General features: G+C 44.0%; 1 long non-coding RNA gene across 1 annotated transcript; it reads right to left on the bottom strand.

Annotated features, from left to right (window-relative positions):
* Positions 1-13,013: 13,013 nt before the first annotated feature.
* Positions 13,014-22,909, bottom strand: LOC149340082 (uncharacterized). The gene is made up of 3 exons (XR_016283833.1): positions 22,830-22,909; positions 15,007-15,270; positions 13,014-13,168 (listed from the first exon to the last, which is right to left on the bottom strand). It is a non-coding gene; the product is annotated as an uncharacterized LOC149340082 (long non-coding RNA).
* Positions 22,910-23,949: the final 1,040 nt, after the last annotated feature.

The raw sequence follows: 23,949 nt of genomic DNA, 5'->3' as shown, positions 1-23,949 counted from the left end.
TTAATCCACAGGGCAATTTTGCATTCTATCGGCGGAAAAATTCCAACGTGAATTCCAATGCAGCAATGTAATCTTGTCATACTGATATGAACACACTCGAACAGTGGATTTATTTTTACATGAGCATAAATAATGCATCAACTATTACATTAACTGCGGCTTTTAATGCACCAAAAGAGGAAAAATACCGCTGTGCAAACCTTTGCATTTCACGATTGGAACACTATGAACAAAATCAAAGCGCAAACTATGCAAGGCCTTGTAGTTCAAGTTGCGTTGACCAGATGCTTGGTTGCAGCAAAATTAACTGGGACAAGAAAAAAATATCACGGGAAACTGCCGATCGTGATCATGTGTACCCCGTATGTGTACGATAGGAGACGCGCAAACACATTCCAGCGCAGATGTGCATGCATGTGCCCGCATAGGCCTGCACATGCATGCACATGTTATCGTTATCGTTAGTTGTGTTATCGTCTTAAGGTACAGCTTTAAGAATCTCAATGGCTGTTTGGGCCATACTATGTGGCAATACATAATAAAACACCGCTATTACTGGTATGAGGTCGTACGACAAAATTAGCAGGTGCGTTGTCAGAGGCCTTTCCGTAGCTATCACAAAAGGGTTAGACACTCAGCAGCGGAGCAAAGGAGAATGTGCCCGACCGCATCGCTGCTTCAGACTGAGTTAAGTGGAGAACAGATGAAACCTGCAGTAGTACCCCTCTATAGCAGCAAAACCTTCGCTTCAGTTTCTAGGAAAGAACGAACTGTCAGTAAAGTATGACCTGCTTTCCAAACTACTACGGACAAAAGCTTTTAATATTTACTGCGCGGGCGGAGTTCACCACTAACTGACTCAATCCATCGGGCGACTACAGGAATCGGTAATCGTTCTTGAGACAAGACAATAAGTTAATATGTACGCCTGTGATGACCACGGTCCGGAGAGTGATCCTGTGCGCCGGCAGAAGCGACAACGCTGTGGATCAGTATTACGGGGCGGTTCCTATCTGCCGACGCGCCGGCACTGCACTCGTCCATCGACCTCATGGGTTTTGGTGTAACAACCACGTAACACTAGCGCGGGCCATTTGAACAGCTATTTCTTGAAATTAGATGCAGCTGAACGGAGTATGTGCACTTCTGATGACCCTGTTATCACATTAAAGACTTTACCATGTAAACACAGTTCTTCCGATTTAAATTATTACGTCCCAATGGCAGCACATCAGTGTCGCAAGTGTTGTTTTCGGCGCAAGATACTTTTGGCAGCTCTACCGCGTGTCAACTGATCGTCTACATAATAGTCAGCATCCATGAAAGATGAGAACTCCGCTCTGAAGCAGCACACTCTGCTTTTTCGGAAACAACAACGCGGAATTTGCCTTGTCGGCGGACGGAAAGCATAAAAATGCACATTTGTTTTTCCGTTTGAGTTGCAGCAGTCATGAGAGGGCATATGTATATATACGTACTGTGAGAATGTGCAAGGCATAACACCAAAAAACTGGTTTTGAAGCAAGTTTGTAAACGTCCGCAACGCTCTTCCCGAAGAATGAAACTTGCGATAAGTAAACTCACTTTCTGTAGCGTAATAAAACCTGTATTGTTCCGGTTTAATGTTATCTCATATTTTGTTTCAGCTTTGTTAGGGTATGTGGACTGACAGGAGCGATTGCTTGCTAAGAAGCTCTAGAGTCGGTGTCAGATTTTGTCAGGGACACTTATACTCCCCAGACGCTAGTTAAATTTCGGCTTGTCAGTGTTAATCCAAATACATTTGCCGCCGCAGTGGCTCAGTGGTTATGATACTGGGCTGCTAAGCCGGAAGACGCGGGTTCGATCCCGGCCGCGGTGGTCGAATTTCGATGGAGGCGAAATTCTAGACGTCCGTGTTCTGTGCGATGTCAGTACACGTTAAAGAACCCCAGGTGGTGGAAATATCCGGAGCCCTTCACTACGGCGTCCCTCATAGCCTGAGTCGCTTTGGGACGTTAAACCCCCCAAACAAAGCCAAACCAAATACATTTACAAATTGTGGGTGCATTAATGTACTCAAAAAGTTTCTAGCGACAGATCCAACTGCGCTTCCTCTGAGTTTTCTCCATGCTGTCTGCGGTGGGCCTGTAGGGCTGCAAAAACAAGCAACAACGTCTTATGACATATACTTCGTTAACTACCGGCAGGATAGAATGGGAGTGTAAATGGAAATAACAAATCATAGCATGATTAAGCCCACGAAATATAGGAGGGACTTGGTCGCTTTCGAATAGAAATCGAATATTCACAAGTAATTGAATTCTGAAAGCTGCTCAGAATGCCCTGATTGTTACACAGTTTTTGAAGAGCGAACTGTGTGAGAGCACAGTGAGTACTCTCTGACTTCGAGTAGCGCATAGGCTGTAGAACGGAGGCGTTTCGAAAAAAAAAAATCTCGAAAAAAAACTTGGTTATGCAGTGGTATTCTGAGAGAAGCCAGAGAAAAAAATGTCGTGGCTAATTATCACAATGGGAAGCTGTCTTAGAAAGCTAAGCAAGAAAGCATCAGTCTCCTGCTTGGACCACATGTCTGCAGTATTATGTAAATGAAATTTAATAAGTAAAATAATCAGAGCCTAAGGTTTATTCATTCATGTGACGGCGCATCATGAAGAAGGGCTTGTTGAAAATTCTAATAAGAAATCTGAGAGCAACTGCGCGCCTTTTATAACATGCTTGCTAGGCTATGAGTTTGCTGTACTCGAAGTGCTTACTTCGTTACTTCAAATTGTGCATTTTTAAGTCACCTCTCTTTTATCCTTTCCATTTAGAATCCCCTCTTCCTTTTCCCCCAGTGCAGAGTAGCAAGCCGCAATATTTTTCATGTTAACCTCTCCGCCCGGCTTCCGCCACTTCACCCCCTCTCTTATTCCAAAGCGCAACGGTTAATCTAAATATGCTACGAAGACTGGCGGGGAGAGCGTCAAGCAGAGCTGCTCCAATGCATCTGCGAGAGGGAAAAAATTAAAGGAGATGCGAGGGGGGGGGGGGGGGGGGGGGTAGACAACTGCTTATTTGAAGAAGCACCTCTCAAGGGCTGCCCATAGGGCACTGACGGGGAAGAGTAGGAGTCGTTTCAATTCTAAGCTTAGATTCTGTTAAGTGTAAACGGATGTATCTGTAACCGTGTTCCATTTCAAAACCCAGAGAAAACATGCTTGGGTTGCGGCAGGCTGTAACCTGCTTAGCTGTTAGGTATTGTTGTAAAGTGTGAAACGTGTAATTTTGGCCAATTGTAATCGCCTACCTGTTTCTGTCCAAGAAAATGCATTTGTGTTGCTGCCAGCTGTAACCTGTATAAGGGCGCTCCGGCCTCGTCAGGCTTTCCAGCGCTTAGCCTTACACTATCCGCAGGGATTCGTTTGTATTGCTTCCTGCGAATAAAATGTAATTGTAGTTCTAATTTCAGAGAGTGGTCCTAATGTGGGGCTACTTTCGCAATCTAATGCCGCACCTCACATCTTGCTCATAGTTCAGTGAAAGTTACCGTAGTCTAAGGTCACGGTTTCCAATGGCCTTGTGTTCTCGAGTGCTTGCGAAAAAAGCCCTCATCTCTGGTGTTATGAGGCAGGTAGCTTCGCCAGCCAACAAGATAACAGATGAAATGTGCCCAAATGATATGTAGTCTTAAATAGAGTGTGATTAGAGAACTTAGCGGTGTCTTCCAGACTAGCCTCCAGGTGTATAAAATACACAGGACCATGAGGCGCCTTTCTTGCCTGTCGACCTGTATTGAGAATGGCTGCTGTAAATGCATCATTTTCTGTACCAGCACCCCCCGCTGCATTCGCTTGTGTTTGCGAAGCACAACAGAGTTACGTAAAACTACGTGTATATAATAAACAAAGAAGTCCTTCTGATAAGACCGCTTCTCTGGTGCAATGGCAATGTTTCAGTGGGCAGGGCAGCCTAACTGCCATGGGCGCATGTGCGACTAATTCTAGTCGTAGTTTAACCACAGCAAGGCACAATATCCGTAGCTAAGAATATCTGCCCCATATTAGAGTGCGTGCTTGCAGCAGCAGCAGCAGCAGCAGCAGCAGCACCAGTAGTAGTAGTAGTAGTAGTAGTAGTAGTAGTAGTAGTAGTAGTAGTAGTAGTAGTAGTAGTAGTAGTAGTAGTAGTAGTAGTAGTAGTAGTAGTAGTAGCAGTAGTTGCAGTATTAGTAGTGGTAGTACTAGTAGTACTACTAGTGGTAGTAGTAGTAGTAGTAGTAGTAATAGTAGTAGTAGTAGTACTACTAGTAGTGGTAGTAGTAGTTGTAGTAGTTGTAGCAGGGGCGGTGATGTTGTTGAGAGCGTTGATTTTATGAAACATCCCGGCATCGGTCGTTTGATGGAGACGGAAGTAGATGTGGGCCGGAATCGATTCGACGAATGTTTCGGGTGCCCCTAATAGTTGCATTTCCGCGCTGATGGCTATTTAAAGCAAGCTTAAGATTCGCGGATAGAAAAGTATTGCCTGGCTCGTGCATGATTATGTAAGCATCAGCACATAATTCTTTTAGCTCATGCAACTATACGGATTCCAAGTAAGTGCCGTTATCAATGCCACTTGCGCTTTCGCAGGTCATCATGCTGTTGATGTCTCTGCTCCTTGGCCTGGTTCTAGGGGAAGGACATCACCACGGCGACCAAAAAAAAACGTGTTGTCATTGTTAAACGCCCTACGCGCAAGCCCGGTTGGTTCCATCGTCCTCAGTACCACTACAGTCAAGGCGGACGCCATGCGGGCGTGGCGAAGAATGTACACGGGCATGGAAGCGGTGGATACGGTCACGGCAAGCAATATTGCATTGGAAAACATGATTTCCATGGCTATCCTCCGTACTGAGGATAGGCACTCGCGGAAACACAAGAAGAGGACCTGCTTGTCATGCGTAAGGCAATGACCACTTCACAAAAATAAATCCCAAAATCAGAATTCCGATATCTTCTGGCGTCCTTGAAATGCGGGATGGTGATGGTGGCGTATGCGATCACAACGATTCAAGGTAAGTCGGAAAAATGAATCCAAAGGAAAAAAGAAAAAGGAGCACAGTCGGACAGATGGAAGTGCAAAATAGTTGTTCATTTAAGGGTAGCTAGGTAAAAAGTAACATAATCGCCAGATGCCGCATGGTACCTTGTACATTTATTGAGGTGTTCTCAGTGGTGTAGTCTACTCTTTCAACGTGACGGGGTGGAATAAGAATGGTCTTTGACATGAAAGCGATGCTTTTTGTTTTTTTGCGATCAGCCATTAATGGGTCGCCGCAAAGGGAGGACCCTAACATTGAAAAAGGCAAGCGGTCTTAAAATCAAAACTAGTTAACCTCTGTTAACTCCTAGTCTCCTTATATTCTGAAGCGAAATATTCACATTCTGAAGCGAAACATTACAATTCATAAAATACAGCTTTAACATTCCTTCTTTGTGTTAAACACTACTGAATTTGAGTAAAATGGGGATGAGAGAACACGCAGAGTTCAGAAAGGAAAGAAAGCTGTCACTTTTTCTGTCAGGTGGTAGTGGAAAGACTAAATTTAACATGAATAACATGCCTTTTGCCCTGCAGTAGGTGTAATCAGGCATGATGATTGACATGAAAGGCGGTGGAAAAGAAGTGAACGCTATGCTAATGCGGAAGATATGCGAATCACGGAAAACTGACACGTCTTCACTTGGTACCTGCATAAATTGGTACATGGTATGCGTGCTAACAATGAACCACGAATGTGGTCAACTGTTTGAGAATTCGAAAGTTTTGAATTGTTGGCTTAATCTTCAAGGAAAAGATTGCGTGCGTGGCTGAAGAACTACCCGTAGAGGCCATTCCCCAAACTGTTAATGTAAGGCTAACCACTTCTGCAGTTTAACACCACGGGCGATTTTCGAGGAAGAAAGTGGGTTGAAAGAAAAACGTCATCTCGCTGAATGACTTCCCGGGCTGTGGATGGCAAAAAGTGCAGTGAGTAGGGCACAACGGCTGGTGATGGCTAGTCTTTCTGATTTTTCCTTTCTAGCCTTTGCACGGCATATTCATTGCATGGATGGCACATTGATACGTAAAGAAAATTTAAAACGTACCAGGTTTCGTGAGCCGTGAATTGCGCAAACGTACTCTCGTTCTGTAGGCGAAGAAAGAATACATCTTCGATCTTATCTTTACCCAGATAACAGCTGCTCGCTTTAGCTTGGACTGGTTCGCTAAATTTTTTGTTCTTAATTCATCTTTGGGGTACGAAAATGGGTCTACATTACTAGTCGCCCCTCCGCATCTGTGTGTCTTAATCGTTTTCTTCTCTTTCTCGCTTATAGCGGAGCTTTTTCGAATAACCGCAATGAACCAAAAGTGTGAATCCAAATTTTGATTAGATTTTTTGGCCATGCAAGGTGGTTGCACTTCCGCTATACAGTAGTGGTGCGGCGAGGTTCTCCTATAACCTCAACCTGTCTTCCAATAATCCCAGTGCAGTGCCGCCAACAACCGCCCGCCTAGACAAGTAATACGTTTACGAACACGAAGCTGAGTGGGCTTTAATATAAGCATCTCGCAAATTCCACCCAAGGTGTCTCTGAATGCACGCTAGGATAGACGAAACAATGAAGAATATGCAAAACACCTCGAAAAACTGCTTAAACAAGCCTTTCCCTCCGTTTATAAAACAAGCCTAACAAGTGTAGCGTGGCAGTCTTTGCAACGAAAACTGCGCAAAAGAAAATGTGGAGTCAAAAGTGCGTGGAGGAACTCGCTGAAGAGAGACTGCGTGAACGCATGCCCAGACTTTTCTTTCTTCTCTTTCCTCTCATCGTCTCGAACTTAATGAAGTGGTCTCGATAGGTATATAAGAGTCGCCTTCGTGCATAGTCTTTGAGGCAGTTAGGTCGAGATTGTAAGAGACGCTACGCATTCGGCTACTGCGGTGTCCAAGATGAATAAAACTGTAAGTATTCTTTTGTTAACACCGTAGCTAACAGTGTCAACGGAGTGAGCACGCAGTGCGAACGCTTGGAGCCGTGAAAATGCCACTGAAAATTTCGAAGGAATCAAGTGGCTTCGCTGACGTATAGTAAGCGTCAAGAACTTTATATGATGTGGGGCAGGCCTTTAATGCCTCATCGTTGTCGACAGAAGGTTTTCAGCAGAGGTGTCACGCTGTTTATAGTCAAACCAGAAAAAGAATCTTTGTGCACGATGGGATTCGAACCACCATCCTTCCGTTCCGCAGCCGAGCGTGCGTAGTTCATGTGTAGTTTTTTTTTGTCTAGGACGTTGGAGAGTGTTTGCAGAAAGGCATCGAATCAGACGGATGCCTCCCAAACGCCCTCCAGTGCCTGCAGCATTTAAGATTCGCAAACAATTGTGTACTTAATTAACATCTTAACCACACATCAATGACACAAGCCGCAACACCACGCTAAAAGCTTTCGCTTCACCGCATTTTAGGTAAACAAAGCGGCGCCCTGAATTTTTCACTGCGTATGAAACGTAGAAAATCTTGATAGTTTCTGTGCGTAAAGAGTATTAAAATTTTTCAGGGCTGAATCTCGTTCACGTACCTGAGAAACAACAATGGTACAAGTCTCCAGCATATGCAGTGACTTATCAAATAGTTTCGGAAACATAATTCGAAAAGTAAAGCGGTTGTTTGAGATCTTTCCTAAAATGTGCAGAAAAGTTTATCTTGATGGAATGTAAGCTAGATCTATGGATTCATTCGCGATGTAAACGAAAATTAGCATATTTTATATTTTGCACGCAACGTATGCAGCATCATAATTGACAACTTCTAAGAGCTTCTTGTTGATATCGAGAATGCCACCAAAACGTCGCCGGCTAAACCCTAGCCAGAAGTATAGAACCCTGAAATTGGCTAAAAACGTAAGCACTTTCTTATACCTTTTGACGTCCTGTGTCGCGAGTGTGCGACATACTCTATGAAGCCCACGTTCGCATTTACATATCGCGATTTGGCGAACACGTCTGTGCGTGCAAGTTGGTAAAGTACGAACCGGACGTTGCAACAGAGAGGCTTAGAGCTGCGTTGAGAAATCTGTGTCAAGTAAAACTGGGCGGGTATGTAGGGCCTAGTCCGGGACTATTAGATTTAAATTTTAATTTTAAGGCAATGGTGAAAAATTTTAATATACTGTTATTAAAATATTGAAACTATTGGCCAATTCTTCGGATGCGTAGGAAAACTTTATTTTAAAGTTTGTCCTTCGCTTACATCGTGTAGTTAAGACTGCCATCGAAAACCATCGTGGAATAATTTCGACGAGAGCAAAAGCATTTATGTCTAAAAAAAAATACAAGCCTGCCTATGGTAGATCTGCGGATATATTGACTTGCAGAGTGGACTCTTACAGTGTAAGAAAAAATTTTGTTCGTTAAAACCTTGCGGTTGAAAAATGGACTTGTCAAGAACTTCTGGGTATGCGCAAATACGTGTTGATGAATTCGTCTTCCCATCTGTAGCTTGAAAATAGTCACTGAAAAAACAAGAAGACATCTCAGAAATAAAAAGAAGTGCTTTCACTCACTTCGTTTACGAAGGTCACCCCTTGTGTTACTCTGCGCTCGAAGCGCATATTTTTGGTGAATACATAGTGTATTTCTGGTAGGCCGCGGATTTCCGAAAGTGGATATTTATGCTACTTCCCCTCGGCTGGAGAAAATGTAGTAAGGGTTGTTGTGCAGGAGAGGTTTTGCGTGTCGCCAGAAAATGGTGTTTACTGTAAAGTTTTTACGCACGCAGTTTGTTCGGGCAGCTGGTTTCATCAGAAAATCGGGAGACGATGGCTGCCGACTGAGACACAAAATGAAGACCGAGGCTTCCTTTTTACAAGGTTCCTTATACATGCCCGTTTTAAAAAGTGCATAGTCACTAAAAAGAGGCCATATACGCTCCAGTTGTGAATAGCAATAACACTGCCTTGGCGGGAGAGAGTGAATTGCAATAGACAAAAATTATTTGCGTTGCAACTTATCCATTCTGGACTTAATTCTAAAGAAGAGAAGCTAACCGTGCCCACGAAGCCCATAAAGTATAAAACTCCGAGCGCGCTAGCTGCGGGATTACGACTTAAGGCCCAATATTGCGAATTCGTAACGTACTGATTTCCCCAACAACTGCAGTGCTGACAAACAAACAGAGTTGGTTTCTTTTTGCGGGTGTATTTTAGTCATTAACGTTACACATATAATTTTTACTTGGCTCTCGAAATGATGGCTACATAAATGTCCTCATGTTGTGTGCGCTCGCTGCCGTCATAATTGTCTTTCATACTGTTATCTTCGAAAGCGCTTTATTTCAACGATCACCACGTATCTTTTAGCTAATGCTGGCCCTGATGGGCTCATTGTTCAATCGTCAACAAGAGGGCCGTGCGGTCGGGAGTTTAAGCGCTTTATTATCGCCTCACTTAGTGGTTTGTGTTTTTCTCAGCGTGCTGTACTCTTTAAAATTTGCAAGTCAGAATAGGTATCACGCTTAGAAAAAGTGCGTTTTTTGTTCGTTCACAGCTTTGCAAAAATTCGTGAGAATTTTGTGCGTCTGAACACTCAAACAATGAATTTATTTTGGTGATGAAATCGAACACTTAAATAAAATCATCATGATCATCATCAGACTGACTACGCCCATTGCAGGGCTTCTCCTATATCGCTCCAAATAACCGTGTCATGTGCCAGTTGCGGCTACTTCATTCCTGAAACATCCGACCGCCTAGCTCTCTGCCGCCCCCTGCTATGCTTTCTTATCCTCGGGTTCCGTTGCCCTTAAGGATCGGCGGTTATCTTGCCTTAGCATTACATGCCCTGTCCACGTACAGTCGTGAGCAAAAGTGGAGAGATCGGCGCTTCGGCGGCGGGAGCCGTTGCGGGGCCGCCCCACGGCGCTGCTATCTCGCCGCGCTCGCTCGCTGCGAGAGTACCTCGAGTGACGACAAACTTCCCCCTCGCTCTCGCGCGGGTGTTTATCACGACTGATAAATTCCTAGTGCGGATTTCGGCTACTCTGCTGGTGAACCCCCCTCGCTTCCCCCTCGCTCTCGCTTCTAGTGCGGATTTCGGCTACTCTGCTGGTGAACCCCCCTCGCTTCCCCCTCGCTCTCGCGCGGGGAAGCGAGAGCGAGGGGGAAGCGAGGGGGGTTCACCAGCAGAGTAGCCGAAATCCGCACTAGGAATTTATCAGTCGTGATAAACACCCGCGCGATAGCGAGGGGGAAGTTTGTCGTCACTCGAGGCACTCTTGCAGCGAGCGAGCGCGGCGAGATAGCAGCGCCGTGGGGCGGCCCCGCAACTGCTCCCGCCGCCGAAGCGCCGATCTCTCCACTTGTGCTCACGACTGTACATTTCTTCCTCTTGATTTCGACTAGGATGTCATTTACGTGAGCTTGTTTCCTGACCCCCTCTGCCCTCATCCTGTCTCTTAACGTTACACCTAACATTCTGGTTTCCATCGCTGGCTGAGCTGTCCTCCATTTAAGCTGAACGATTTCTGTTATCCTAAACGTTTCTGCCCCATAGGTGAGTGTCAGTAATATACTTCTGTTGTATACTTTTCAACTGAAAGGTATTGTGGAACTGGAATTCATGATCTGAGAGAACCTGCTAAATGGACTCCACCCTATTTTTATTCTTCTAGTTATTTCTCCCTCGCGATTCAGATCTGCAGTCTTTACCTTTTATAAGTAGACGTATTCCCTTACCACTTCCAGCATCTCGCAGCCAACTGTAAACGACCGTTCCTTTCCGAAGATTTTGAACATTAATTGAAATAAAATTGAAGACCTTTATATTACTCTCAATAAATAATTACACCAGCTCAATGGCGCATGCACAAACCAGATCTTGGTGCTAAATTTTTCTTAAAATTTTTGTCAAGGAAGGTAGACCATCCGCAGAAAAGTGTGAATCTTCTTTGAACACTATTTTTATTTCTTTTTCTTTTTATCTGACTCCAAGTGTGCATCCACGCTTTACTGCAGAAAAAAATAATCAATTTTTTCAATAATCAAAAATTAATCAATAATCAAAAATTAATCAAATAATCAACCTTCGCACTCTGTCAGCAGAAAGACATAGGCGGACTAAATCTAGATTTGCTATTACTATGGTGGGCCATTAAATAAAAACAAATACGCCGCGGACGAAAATGAACTAAATGATTCGTTAAAGCAGGTTTTCATGAATTTATTCCGCGGCGGTACCTGATGACTGATTCTTGATTGACCACACAACTTTTAAACATCTACATCCTTGACAGTAAATCAGATCTGACGGGCAGGCAATGCCGCTTGAAATCAAAACTTATCTAGTTGAGGCTTTTGACTTCACCAACAAATGCTTCCTATATAAACTGCCTTCATAAGGAGACGGCAGGGGTGGTACTAAATTTGTACGGCTTCGTCAAGCCACTTGATTACTTTCCAAGTGCTATTGTGTCAGTGGAGGAGATTTACATGTATTGCCAATGTTAACAACAAACGATAACGATAACAGTGTGCTTATCAAATCATTGAAAACAATATTGCAAATTAAGTGTGACTTAAACCGTTATAATCACACATACTGCAGGCCCTGGTAACCCTGCTTGCGTTCGCCCTGGCTACAGTAGCCGTCGCTGCTCCGTACGCTGGGAACTACGGAAGTGGCTACAGCAGCGGCTACGGCAGCGGCCATGGTGGCGGGTATGGCAGCGGCTATGGCAGCAACTACGGCAGTGGTTACGGCAGCGGCTACGGCAGTGGACACTACGGTAGCTACGGGGGTGGTGGTCATGGTAGCTATTATGGAGGGAGCCACGATAGCGGCTACGGGCACCAATGCGCTCATGGTACACAGTACAGCGCAGGGCAAAGCGGCTACTACCCACAAGGCTACGGAAGCTATGCTGGCTCCTCGCACGGGGGCCACTATGCTCCCTCATACAGCAGCGGCTACGGAAGCTACTAGAAGATACACAGCGTAGATGAAACCATCTGTGGTTTCATGAAGAGAAAAATTTCTCGTTATGTGGTAAATAAATATCGCTGGCGTCATGAATTGTGTCATGTGCCCATACATCACGCTTTACTCTTGCAGTTGACAATGTTTCTCTGCAACACATACACCTCAGCATGACTTGCACATGCGACAACTCTAGTTTCCCAGAAGGTCCGAGGAAAGCACCATGATCAAAGCTAGAAATAGCTTAAATCTCACACAATTCCAGGAGAATCTTGATAAGCCAGAACGCCAGCACCAAGCACTGTCGTTAATAAGGGCCGATATGAACACGGAAGTAAGACTGACTCCCTCTATTCGTGTACGAATCTTATCGGAAAGTTATGGGCCATCTTTAAGCTGATTGTTGTCATTCAGGACAGCGACAAATTAGGAAAAAAGTATGTGGTAAGAAAACAGGCTGACTCCTATCTTTTCTTTCCTCTGACTCAGTTCAGACGTCGGCCTCAGTACACATTGCAGCGTAAGTTTTCGCGAATTTCTCTTGCTTTTGTCTCGATGCGTTGAAAGAATTTTTATGAACGACATAAGGGATGAAAGGATAGTAGCGATTACAGTTTTACCACAATCTTATCTATGACAATTTCGCAACATGGTGTGTTTTCACAGTCCAATGTGCCACCCTTATTTATACCCGAAAAAACGAACTATCTTGAGGAAAGTCAACAATGTAGCCTCAATACACCATTTATTCCAGTTGAAAACATGGGCGCATGCAACGCGCGCCCACCAATGAACTGGTGCTGCCCTCTTTTCCGCATAGCAAGCAAGACCCGCAATACTGACGGGCTCGTTATTGTTGTCATGCACAAGGTGGCGCCTGTGGCGTGAGCGCGATAGAGCATCGATTTTAGTACAAACAGCGGCTTGCTATAAAAAAAATAGAAACAGAAAGAATAAAGAAACGCGCTTCTCCGGTGACAATCATCAGGAATTTATTTTGCACCGATGCACCGAGTGTTTTGCGTGAACTTCTCGGGTACTACTCAATGCGGCTCTCTCAGGAAGTACTTGGCGTCCTGGTGTGACGACTCGAGCACTACGTAGCGTCGTCGGTAGCGCATTCCGTCGGCAAGCCGAACACACTCGTCGTAAGCCTTCAGAAGGCTGAAGAGATGCACCGCTGGTTGCTTTCCTGAAAGGCAAATATTCTCGTTTTTGAGGCGTCATTGACAATCGTGAATTGATAAAGGAGTGTAATGAAAAAAACGTTGGGAACAATTTACGATACAAAATACGGGATGATAGAATGCGGTTTGCAGTACGTGCCCCATGTTAAATTTAGCGTCAGCACGAGCAGGACAAACGCTTGCTTTATGTTGTAGTCAGCGAGTCTATCAGTAATTAGCACATGGACAATACACAGTTCGATAACGAATGCAGGTTGCCGTTGTAATGTGCACTTTCCTTTCTTTTGTGCGTTTACTGGAAGAGACGAGTGTGCGGCCTAAGACAAATAGGATAAGGAGATCAAATGCAGAGATTGACACGAAACGAAGAAGGAACTGACACTGCGAGCGTCGGGGCGTAGTATTCTCAGTTTCTATAGCTTTGGTCCATAGTGATTCTTGCTTTTTTTACTCATTTTATATAGACCAGTTAACCTGCAAATTTTTACTGAGCAAGTAGAGAAGAAGTTATATACTAAGGCATGCGTTAGACGGACGCATCACAGTAAAAAAATGTATGAAAACTTAGAAAGTGAGCAGGTTAATAAACGTATTTTAGACAGCAAAGTGACATAGTATTGCTCTTTAAAAAAGTACAGCAGCACAATAATGAGCCACAGAAACGAAGGCCAAAAAGTTTTTATTACATTGCTCAAAACTAAATATAGGAGTACCAAGTATACTTAAAGGGAACCTTTGGTACTCTGTGCTATATTCACCATTAACAGATGAACCTCCTCCCTGTTAGACATAAGGTCCGCTGATACAATGTGACCTTTTCCGCTGATACGACTACGTGTTTAGGCTTGATGAAAAGCTTTTGTCATATAGTCTTTGGAACATGCGGCAAAGGCTTTTCATGAAGGTTTTCAGCACTGATAAAAATAAGAGAGCGCAGATGACAATAATGCTCAAACCTACAATGAGCCTCCCTGATGCTATCTTTGGAAAAGTAGTGCCTGGTAATTTAGTCTTAATACTTTGAGTTCTGTTGCGGTAAGAAAAAGAAATACAATAGAGAACACCAGCAGAGAGAGCTTGTACGGCAACAAAGCTCTGTAATACCTCGCTTTGTTGGCATGGAAACACTTATAAACTTTGCAAAGAACTTCTTGACCTCAAATATGTATAATCTTTTAAAGAAACTACAAAAAGACACCTTATAAAACCAAGACCTCCTAGAAGGCCTATCCACAAACAATGAACAGATCTCTCTAGAAGTTGGTGAGATACAGCAAAGAGCGCACAGAAAGTATAACATTTCATAAGGAGATGGAAATGATTCTGATATATTTTACAAAGTTAAGGAAGAAAGGTGCGATCGACTGAGCCACTCACATAATCTATTTTCGGGGTTTAAAAGAGCCTGCTTAAAGTCAGGCGAAGAAACAAGATTCTACGTTTAACACAGGCACTGGGCGCAGTTGGATGTGGCGGTGGCGTCAGTAAGTTTCTAGGGTTGCATTTAAAGGAAAGGGAAAGAGATTTTCGGAGGAAAACTCCGCTGGCCCCAAGTTTCGTGGCCATGAAAGTTAAATCAAAGAAGTGCGAAAGTAAACTCGGCGCGCTTTGTTGTCTCCTTAAAATGTATCCTAAAACATACGCCCATAAATACGCCCCTGCACCGTTCGCGCGGCACTTTCCTTGTTCTTGCGGCGATCAATGCCTGTAAGTGTGCCCAAAATGTGACGAAGCAAATCTTAGAGCGGCAGCATCGCGTTCTTCAGGCGTACTACCGACGAGGTAGGTGAGAAGAGCGTTGTGAGCACGACGCCGTACCCGCATAAGTAAAAGAAACACTTACCTTGGCCGCTCACTTTAGCGAAATTGAGCGCTGGATTTCTACCGCATTCAACGGCTCTCTTCGATGCCACATGCAAAGCATCTGGTGTTCCAAGAATCGCGGCCAGAGACAGCAGAAGACAGCAACTCCCGGCTGCCGTGTCCATCGTGCCTTCCGCAAGGCGACTGACGGTTATTAGCCGCCACCAGCTCGTGATCGTCAATTGACGCCGGAGAAACTAACTACGACCAAACGCGGCCGCCGGACCCGTACAGGCCAACCGTTCTGCAAAAGCAAATCACGGCGATCATAGAGGGCTTCTCTAATCAACGGCACAGTTAAAACTAATTAGTATCAGGTAACTTATGTGCGCACCGAAGCCCTGTATGTGCTTGAGGCTTATTTGCTTGTTCTGCTTCATTACCACACATCGCGGGAAATGAGCCTATTATGCGCGTCCCAGCGTGCATAAGCGACCAGAACAAAACACAGAGGCTGTCCGAAATTCTGGATTTACCCTATTGAAATCTCATAATTAACTGGCTGTACGGGCGAAGCAGCCTGCTTACTCTAAGAGCGTACTGCTGGTTTTAGATTTGTTCACCCGAATCAATCGGCCGTAGCTAAACAGTTGGAGATTTTTGTCGGTCTATCCTCTCGCCCTACTGTTGTGTAGCATTTCCGATCCCAAAAGTGAAATTCTGAATCAGTGCCCAATATCTGCGCTTGTATGTGGTATTGCGCTTCTTAATACTACCTTAAACCGCAAGAACATGTTGTCGTGTGGTTTGACATTACTTTATTATTGTACTGACCCGTAATGCTGTCATGCACTGCGTGTTTGGCATTTCTTTAGCGTCTGTCACTTTAGTTCTTTAGCATGATTGTAAAATGAAAGCAGGCGCTTTGAACAGTTAAAGGCATTAAATATGGTGTGGACTCTAAAAAAAATGTGCTGGTTACTAAGGCAAACCTAGTAATCACTTGTCACATATGTTGTTAGGCCCTCACTAACTGCAGGTAACAAAGGCCATGCTAGTAACCATCAATAGGTCAAAGAACAAGTACTTGTAACTAACCTCAACAAGAAAACCTAGTAGCGAGCAGCAGTTTGCGACCTGTAGCCATTACTAAGTTCTTTAACATAACCTAGTTAGGAGGGCAGCGAGAACTAAATATGCGTTACTAAGCTGGTTCAAATAACAGCGCAGCGTCGTTAATAGATGCTGCCTCAAATAAAAGCTACTGGTTCTAGGAAGCAATTATGCAAGCACGTTGACTAACTGGAAGTTAATAAACCGAAAGCTTTACTAGCCTAGCGGTGCCAACTTCGCTGTGTCTGGACGAATGACCTTGAAGAGGAGGAGCGGAGCTACGTAAGTAATAAGTGATGTACCACGTGACTCGCCGATCGCTGCGCGCCGCCTCCAGTGTATATCCAGTGTCTATACAGTATGAACGAAGCAAGTCAACCGAAGCCGACGTCCTCGAGAGTGGGTACTCGCACACGTCGGGCCGAGTCTGATCATCCGGTCGACATTGCGAATCGTGTAAGTGATTTAACAATCGATAGGGAGCATAAACGCGCCACACGGGCAGCCGATATATACCGATGAAGAGCGCAAGCTTCGAAAATAAAGGAAGGGTGCATAACTGGCCCCCTGGAACAGTGGACACCTCAGTCACGCTTTAAACTACTTTGCGGTAGAGACAGATGTCGCTCCATGCGTTGGCATTGACAGAGTGGCGGCAGAGGCGCAGCACTGAAACGAAACCATAGGCCTTCGGCGTACGCTGTGTTCATTGGCATTGGCGTTGACAACGTTCTAGACTCCGATGATTTTGAGGAAAGGAAGGGCGCATAACAGGCTCCCTGAGTCAGTGGACGCCTCATTAGTGCTGTGACGTGGTTGGCGGTGGTGAGAGGGAGATGTGGGCGGCCTGCATCAGCGCTGACAACGTTGTGGCAGACACGCGGCACTGCAGCAGTAAGCCGCAGCGTGACTTCACGCTCGTTATGCAAGCGTGACTCTCGCTGTCATGGTTAGCTGAGGTAAGCCACAGCCATTTTTTATTGCGTATATGATTAAGTAACCAAACAGCAGAAGTCTGCCTCCAGGGCGCCCACTTTTGGCAGATTTCCTGCCACATCAGCAGTGGAAAGCCACATTCAGTGACAAAATGCGGACAACTTGCACGCAGGAAGCCAGCCTCGCCTGCATTTCTTCAACCATTAAAGGGCCAACATGTGTTAATCCCGCGGCGTAGGTTCTTACTGCGATTGGGATTGAAGTCGGGCTACCAGCAATGCTGTAAAATATAGGTTCTGTTGCATTGTGATGATAGCTACTATTAAGGTAGATGCGCTTGCATTCGATTAGAAGGATTGCAGAGCTCATGAACTCCGTAGTTTTTTGGGAGAGCGTAACAAACGTTAACGCGGCTTTTTGTACTATAACACTGCGTCGCAATATACCAAGAGGAAAGAGCTGCAGAAACAAAATTTATTCCACACAGACAATAGCATATAAGGTGCTTACTAAAAATGTTTGGTACACTTCTTAATATTAGAGATAACTCTCCGAAGACGGGGCGGCAAGGCTAAGCGGCTCAGCCCACTGACTTCTTATTTTTCATAGCATACTTAATAAAAAACACCCAGTAGATCAGAAAGAGAGTCGTTAAGCCAGCTATAATTTTGGGAACATCAAGCTTTAGACGTCAGAGCAAGACGCAAATGTGGCTGGCCTAATGCTACTTGCCTTCTTCCATAAGCACTGAATGGCATGCATCCCGCAAGATTTGCATTTACAAAAAGAAAATCCAGAGAGAATGCTGACCCCAGTGAACGCATAAAACATTCCTTAACATCTCTTTCAGGAAGCATGTCTTTTATTTGACCATTATTGATAATAATTGGAGCACTTCAATAGCGTGAGGTCTATGAAGCAAGAGAACAAAATTAGTGGAATAACCAGTACATTTACAGCGTGGCATAATTCAAGGATGCAGGATACTGATTATTTAAATAGACGAGCTTCTCGCCACACACTTTTCTATGTGTCGCCTTCCACTTCTTTATAGTCGTGAGCAAGTTCCCGCTGAGCTTCTTTTGAACAGTGGTTAGTTATCAAGAAAAAGAAAACGCACCATTTCTTTATGCCTGACTGTAAAGTGGAGCCGATTCATTTCAAAATTGGTACTAAGTAAGTGAGTATCCTCCTGGTGGAGCTGAAAATAATGGCAAAAAGTTAATGAAAAGTAATCACGTACGGCTATCAGTGATAACATTAGGGAAGCCAGATGAAAATTTGTCGGAGTTAACTACGTTATTAAAAATTTGATATTTAAACTGCAATTGTGGGTTTGAACTGCATCAATTTATTGTAATTTTTATGAATCACTAAAGGTTGTGCAAATGCTTATACACTGTCCCCACGTAAGTTGAGCCAAGGTTAAAAAACTGGCACGCGCGTATGTGAATGGAATAACCTGGATTTTGTTGGCAGCCATGCTCCGCTTATGTCGCTCACAACTGTAATTCAGACCATCTGTGGCTCTTCAATACGCACTGATATTGCACAGTACACAGGTGTTTTCATCTGGCCTCCATGAAAATGCAGCTTCCATGGCCTAGATTCAATCCAGCATGCCAGAATTCAGCAGAATGCTACAGCCACTAAGCCACCATAGAAGGCTAAGGCTGCCAGACAAAATATAACTATGTTTTTATATTGTAGAAAAAAAAACAATACAACTTATACCCAAGCTGCATAGCGTAAATATATTGCCACATATCATTGTAGTGTCCGTTCGTTCGCGTTCAAAGCGGCAGGACGAACGGACACCATGCGGCTATATGGTACAACGAATTTTTCTTGTCTTAAGTAATCGTGAATGGTAATAAAGTAGCCTTCCTTATTTTGTATCACAGCGTGCTCTGTCTGGAAGCCATGCATACAGAACATGATCCCCTGGGGGATTTTTTTTGTCCGTTTTTTTTTCATACGTACGTGGAGGTAGTGTTTGTTTCTTCAGGAAATTCGGTAGGTAGAGAAAATATTTTTTCTTCAATCTAACAGGAGGTAGCGATTAAAACAATTACTGAGTCATAAAAAACCTCTTTTCCCTTCTGTTACAGGATCTACGTCGTCATAGTCCGTCAGAATGCGTTATGAGGTAGGTGTTTACTTGCGTGGAACATATATGACACAGCATGCGTTATGGTAATTTTGTTACTCTAAGGCGTTTCATAATTTCAGTGCCAGAAAACAAATTTCCTGCAGTCGAACGATTTTTATTACTTTTTCGCTTACAGAAGATTATACACCCTTCTTAATTAGTTACTTCTCCTTATTATAGTGCTGATAGAACACGAGCACATTTTATGACGAAGCCAGAGTGAGGCCTTGAATCTGTTTGTCAGAGAGTGTTAGGAGCGGCTCTAGTATACAGGTACTCAGTGAGTATGATGAAGAATACAGTCTACCGTTGTTTCGAGGGAGAAATATGTGCGGGAGATGAGAGAAAAGAAGATAGAAATGATGTATAGAACAAGAAAGGCTTAATGAAGCTTGCTGTTCTTGAAGTGCAGAGTAATAAAATCCAGAAAGGAGCCCATAAAATATAAAAAAGTACTGAAAGGAATGGAGAAGTAACTGTGTTTGTCTAAAACAGCGACTGAACGTGCATGGTTGCTGCGCTTCAAAGACAAGGACGATCTAAGGCAAAGACAAAAACAAATTTGCATGGAAAAAGCGCGGTGCAGCAGGAAAACAAACCAACTGTGCCACCATTTTTCTATATAATGCTGAATGGGAATATGCTATAAAAGAAAGCGAGCTGCACCATTAAACTCTGAAATAAGAGCGCTCATCAGGGCGACCAACAGCATGCCCCACTAAGCACTGCCGCTGGCTTTTGAAGGCATTTTCGACAAAGAGCGCATTTGCCCATTAGCCTAGTAAAACGAATGGGCGACAAACAACCCTAGAGTGCTCGCGAGATTAGGTTTGACTTGGACAAGCAGTGGCACTCGACTTCAAGACACCCTGCCCGCTTCCAGGTGTTACATTACAACAAACGCGAGAGATGTGGAGGAACCACAACTTTTATAGTGATGCATTTATTGGGATTGTCTCGCATATCACCGAGAATATTAATTTATTTCAAGAAATTACAATTCCGTAAATTTGTAGAGTAATTTTTATTCAGTTATACCTCGTTAAATGCAGGTTTATAGTTTCGGAAAGCGCACCCAGAGCCGCGTGGTCAATTATGATACGCGACAATATTGAGTCAAAATGCAGCAACCATACAGTTTTTCTGAAAAATAAGGTTGGTGCCGACCTTTTCGTCCAAAATAGAGCTCTGTGTAATTCATGTGGTAAGGTCAAAGCAGCAGGCCCAGGAAAGCGAAAATAGGTAGAGAATCTGAAGAAATCTGAATGGTTGATTTGTGTACTTAGGCCGAATGCGGATTAGGTGCGCTAGCAGTTCGGTTTTTTACTGCGGTTCCGGTGTTCAGATCCAATGTTCACGGATGGCAGTTGTTTAGGTAGCCATAATGGGTTATTGTTCATATATGCGGAATTGGTCGCTATCTACGTTCATAGAACCCTGCGAGTCTTCCCACCACTCCTGGTGGTGCAGTAATAATGCGATACGCTAGTGCCCGTCTACGTCAGGTGCTGCCATCGGTGGGATTTTGGTTGCTTGTCGCGAGCAGCCTATTACAAGTCATTGAGCTGCCACCTGACACAGTGGGGAGGCTGCTCACCTGCCAGCCGAGTGGTGAGTGCAACTTGCCCTAGTTATATATATATATATATATATATATATATATATATGACAGAAGCCAACAGCCACAGAAACCGAGGGGCACAGGAGAATTTTTTTTCTTTCATTTATTTATTTTGTGGTGTTGATGCATTTTAGAATATTACTGAATATGTTATCGCTTAAAGCTAATTGATTAGAAAAGCAAAGAAAACCCTCTCCGTTCGATGACGTTCTACGTCACACCTGCGGTAACTCAGGACGTTCCACGTCCGCCGCTTATGAACGTGGGTGGCGCTGATGAACACTCTCAAGGTTAGGTTACTTGTAAACATAAATACCCCCGAAAGCAGAAGGTTTGACAGCCGTCGCCGTAGCTCAGAGGTAGAGCACCGGACGCGTAATTCGGAGGTCGTGGGTTCGGATCCCACCGGCGGCACGTGGTTGTTTTTTCTTCTGCTTTTCTAATCAATTAGCTTTAAGCGATAACATATTCAGTAATATTCTAAAATTCATCAACACCACAAAATAAATAAATGAAAGAAAAAAAATTCTCCTGTGCCCCTCGGTTTCTGTGGCTGTTGGCTTCTGTCATATTTATAACGAGCCCCTCATCCCCTTCTCTTGTATGCTTAACTATATATATATATATATATATATATATATATATATATATATATATATATATATATATATATAATACCGATTACTCAGCAAAATCGGTGAAAACCAAAGAAAAAAGCTCAAGTAGCCTTGTACCATTTAGGATACTACATGGTACACATGTGCAGCCTCCTGACTACAGTTTAGGCATGCAAACAAAGGAAGCCAGTGGCCACCAAAGTAAAGGAGCACGGCAGAATGTTTCTATCCTTTTTGATAGCGTTTATTAATGGGAAATAATAGCATAAAAAATTTTGGCAATAAAAGATAATTGATAAGAAAGGAGAAGAAAAAACAACCACATGCCGCCAGTGGGATCCTTGCTGTTATCGAAGTCCGCTTGCGCAAATCGTCGCCGGTGGAGGTACCAGTATTTCAATTTTGCACTGCTCTAGCCGTTATTAATTACTCCTGAATGTCTCTTCAGGAGCATATATAGTAGCCGGCGCTTTTCAAGCAATTACATTCTATTAAGACACCTATGCAGGGAAAGCAAGTACAAAATCTGCCATCACATTTACCAGTCCCACAGACTACCGCTTTCAACCCCTGAGATCATAAGAGCAACAAATTCGAGTGCAATCATTCACTGAAAACGTAATTTTTTTTCGATAAGCCATCATGTGGTTTCCATAATTCATCTGAAATTGTAAATGGTACCGGTGGTTTCTATTCGTTACACATACCATTCCCATAAAAACAAAATGACAAAAAACAAAACAAAAAGGGATGCTCATTGGCCGCCGCTGAAATTACGCCAAAAATAATACATTGCAATAGCCTTTCAAGCTATACCACTTTCCCTCCGGGTAAAGCTAAGATGAGCAGAAGAAGCCAAGTATTCGACCACCGCATTTCGATAGTTTCGGTTCGAGTTACTGGGCGGCGGCCATAGCACAAGTGAATTTCTAAGATCTAGTATCACAACTACTTTCGAGCGCGCTTAATCAGAACGCTAACAGCGCTGAGAACGACGGCAACCAGCGTTCGATAAAGGCGCATAAAGCATCAGCTACACTCTCGAACATCGTAGCGTGCAGCTGCGCAATCACTGCCGTAAAATCCGCTCACCTCTCCCATGAAAATGTGGCAAGGACGTGTGTAGGTGGCTTTGAGGAAAGAACAAATAAACGATATAAAAGCTTCGCAGCATTACCTTCTAGTTGAATACGCACCACCATGATACTTATAGCATGAAACATAGAAACACACGGCAATCAAACAATGAAAAATATACGGAACGCTGACACTAGCATCGCTAGCGCACGACATGAGCCACTTCGAGCGTGCTGGCGCCACTCAGATGCTGTCGGTCCGTTAGGAACGACTTCGTAGACCAATTCGTCCAGTTGTCTAATGATCACTTACGGCCAGAAATAACTGCAGAGAAGCATTTCACTTACGTATTTTTGCTTCTTTCAATGCGATGACATACTGGTTTACGCGGCCACGCACGAGCAGCACGATTGCGTTCCGCGTCGTGTCGTCGTTGAACGCGGCGCGTAAGAAATTCTGCTGTTGGTACTTCATGCGCAGCAGGGCGACCTGTCCGGTCTCTTGTGCGCGCATAAATAACGGGGCGATGCCACGGTCGTCTTCGTTGTCGTTATTCGGGAACACTGCATACAGGGCGGTGGTAGACTCTTTGCCATGGACGAGCTTGATTGACCCCTTCTGGGAGGAATCCCGGACTGCGGTTTTGCAGGAAAACGCTGCTTAGTGTAAGACGATAATTACAGGGAAATCAGATCACATCTCGCGTAGAAACCAAAGTGAAAAGGTAGCGTGCCGCCGGATTCTAGCAAAGAGCATAAACATGTAGACATAAAAATCCTCCACAAATAATATCCTAGAATCCTCTCTTAAGAGCCCTGTTTTTGCGCTGGTGAAAAGTAGGAATACTCGAAAGCCTGTTGCAACTACCTGAAGGCTTTCAGTGAGTCAGTGGCTATGACATTCTGTTAATGAGGACGAGGCCGTATGTTCTATTAAAACAATGTCGGCCATGTTTTTTTGGAGGCGATATAAAAAGCACTGCTCTACTGAGATTTTGGTGCTTTGACGACTGTTTCAGAATATTAGCGGTCTAATCCGTACTGTGCCTAGATTATCCGACTGGAGAAATGCACGCGTGCTGTTTAACGTTTCATGATATTTATATGCATATTACGCACGCGATGACCCAGTCAGACTAATCGACACAATTACACTCGATGAGAGAAACACGGAGGCTACAAACACATGCGGTTTTTTTCTTTTCGTCACTCGTTTCATAACCAGTTAGCTTCCTTCTACGTCTGCGTGGCTGCCTGCCTGAATGTGCCTGAGATATACATAAAAAATAAATAAATGAATACCCTGCAAAGTACCCAGGCCTTTTTATAATAACTTTTGCTCCCGTATAATGCTCTAATCGCTTGTTTCCACAACTGTGCTTAATGATATTAAGAAGGCAAAGTTCGCTTTCACTGAGTCTGGCTTGCATTTTTCGTAACCTAGATGTAGAAAACGAGAACAAGGCTC

Source organism: Amblyomma mixtum, chromosome 6 (assembly GCF_055824585.1).
Source record: "Amblyomma mixtum isolate Tamu chromosome 6, ASM5582458v1, whole genome shotgun sequence".
NCBI classification, from domain to species: Eukaryota; Metazoa; Arthropoda; class Arachnida; order Ixodida; family Ixodidae; genus Amblyomma; species Amblyomma mixtum.
Note: the sequence above shows the minus strand (reverse complement) of the source record. Positions and strands in the feature narration are given on the sequence as shown.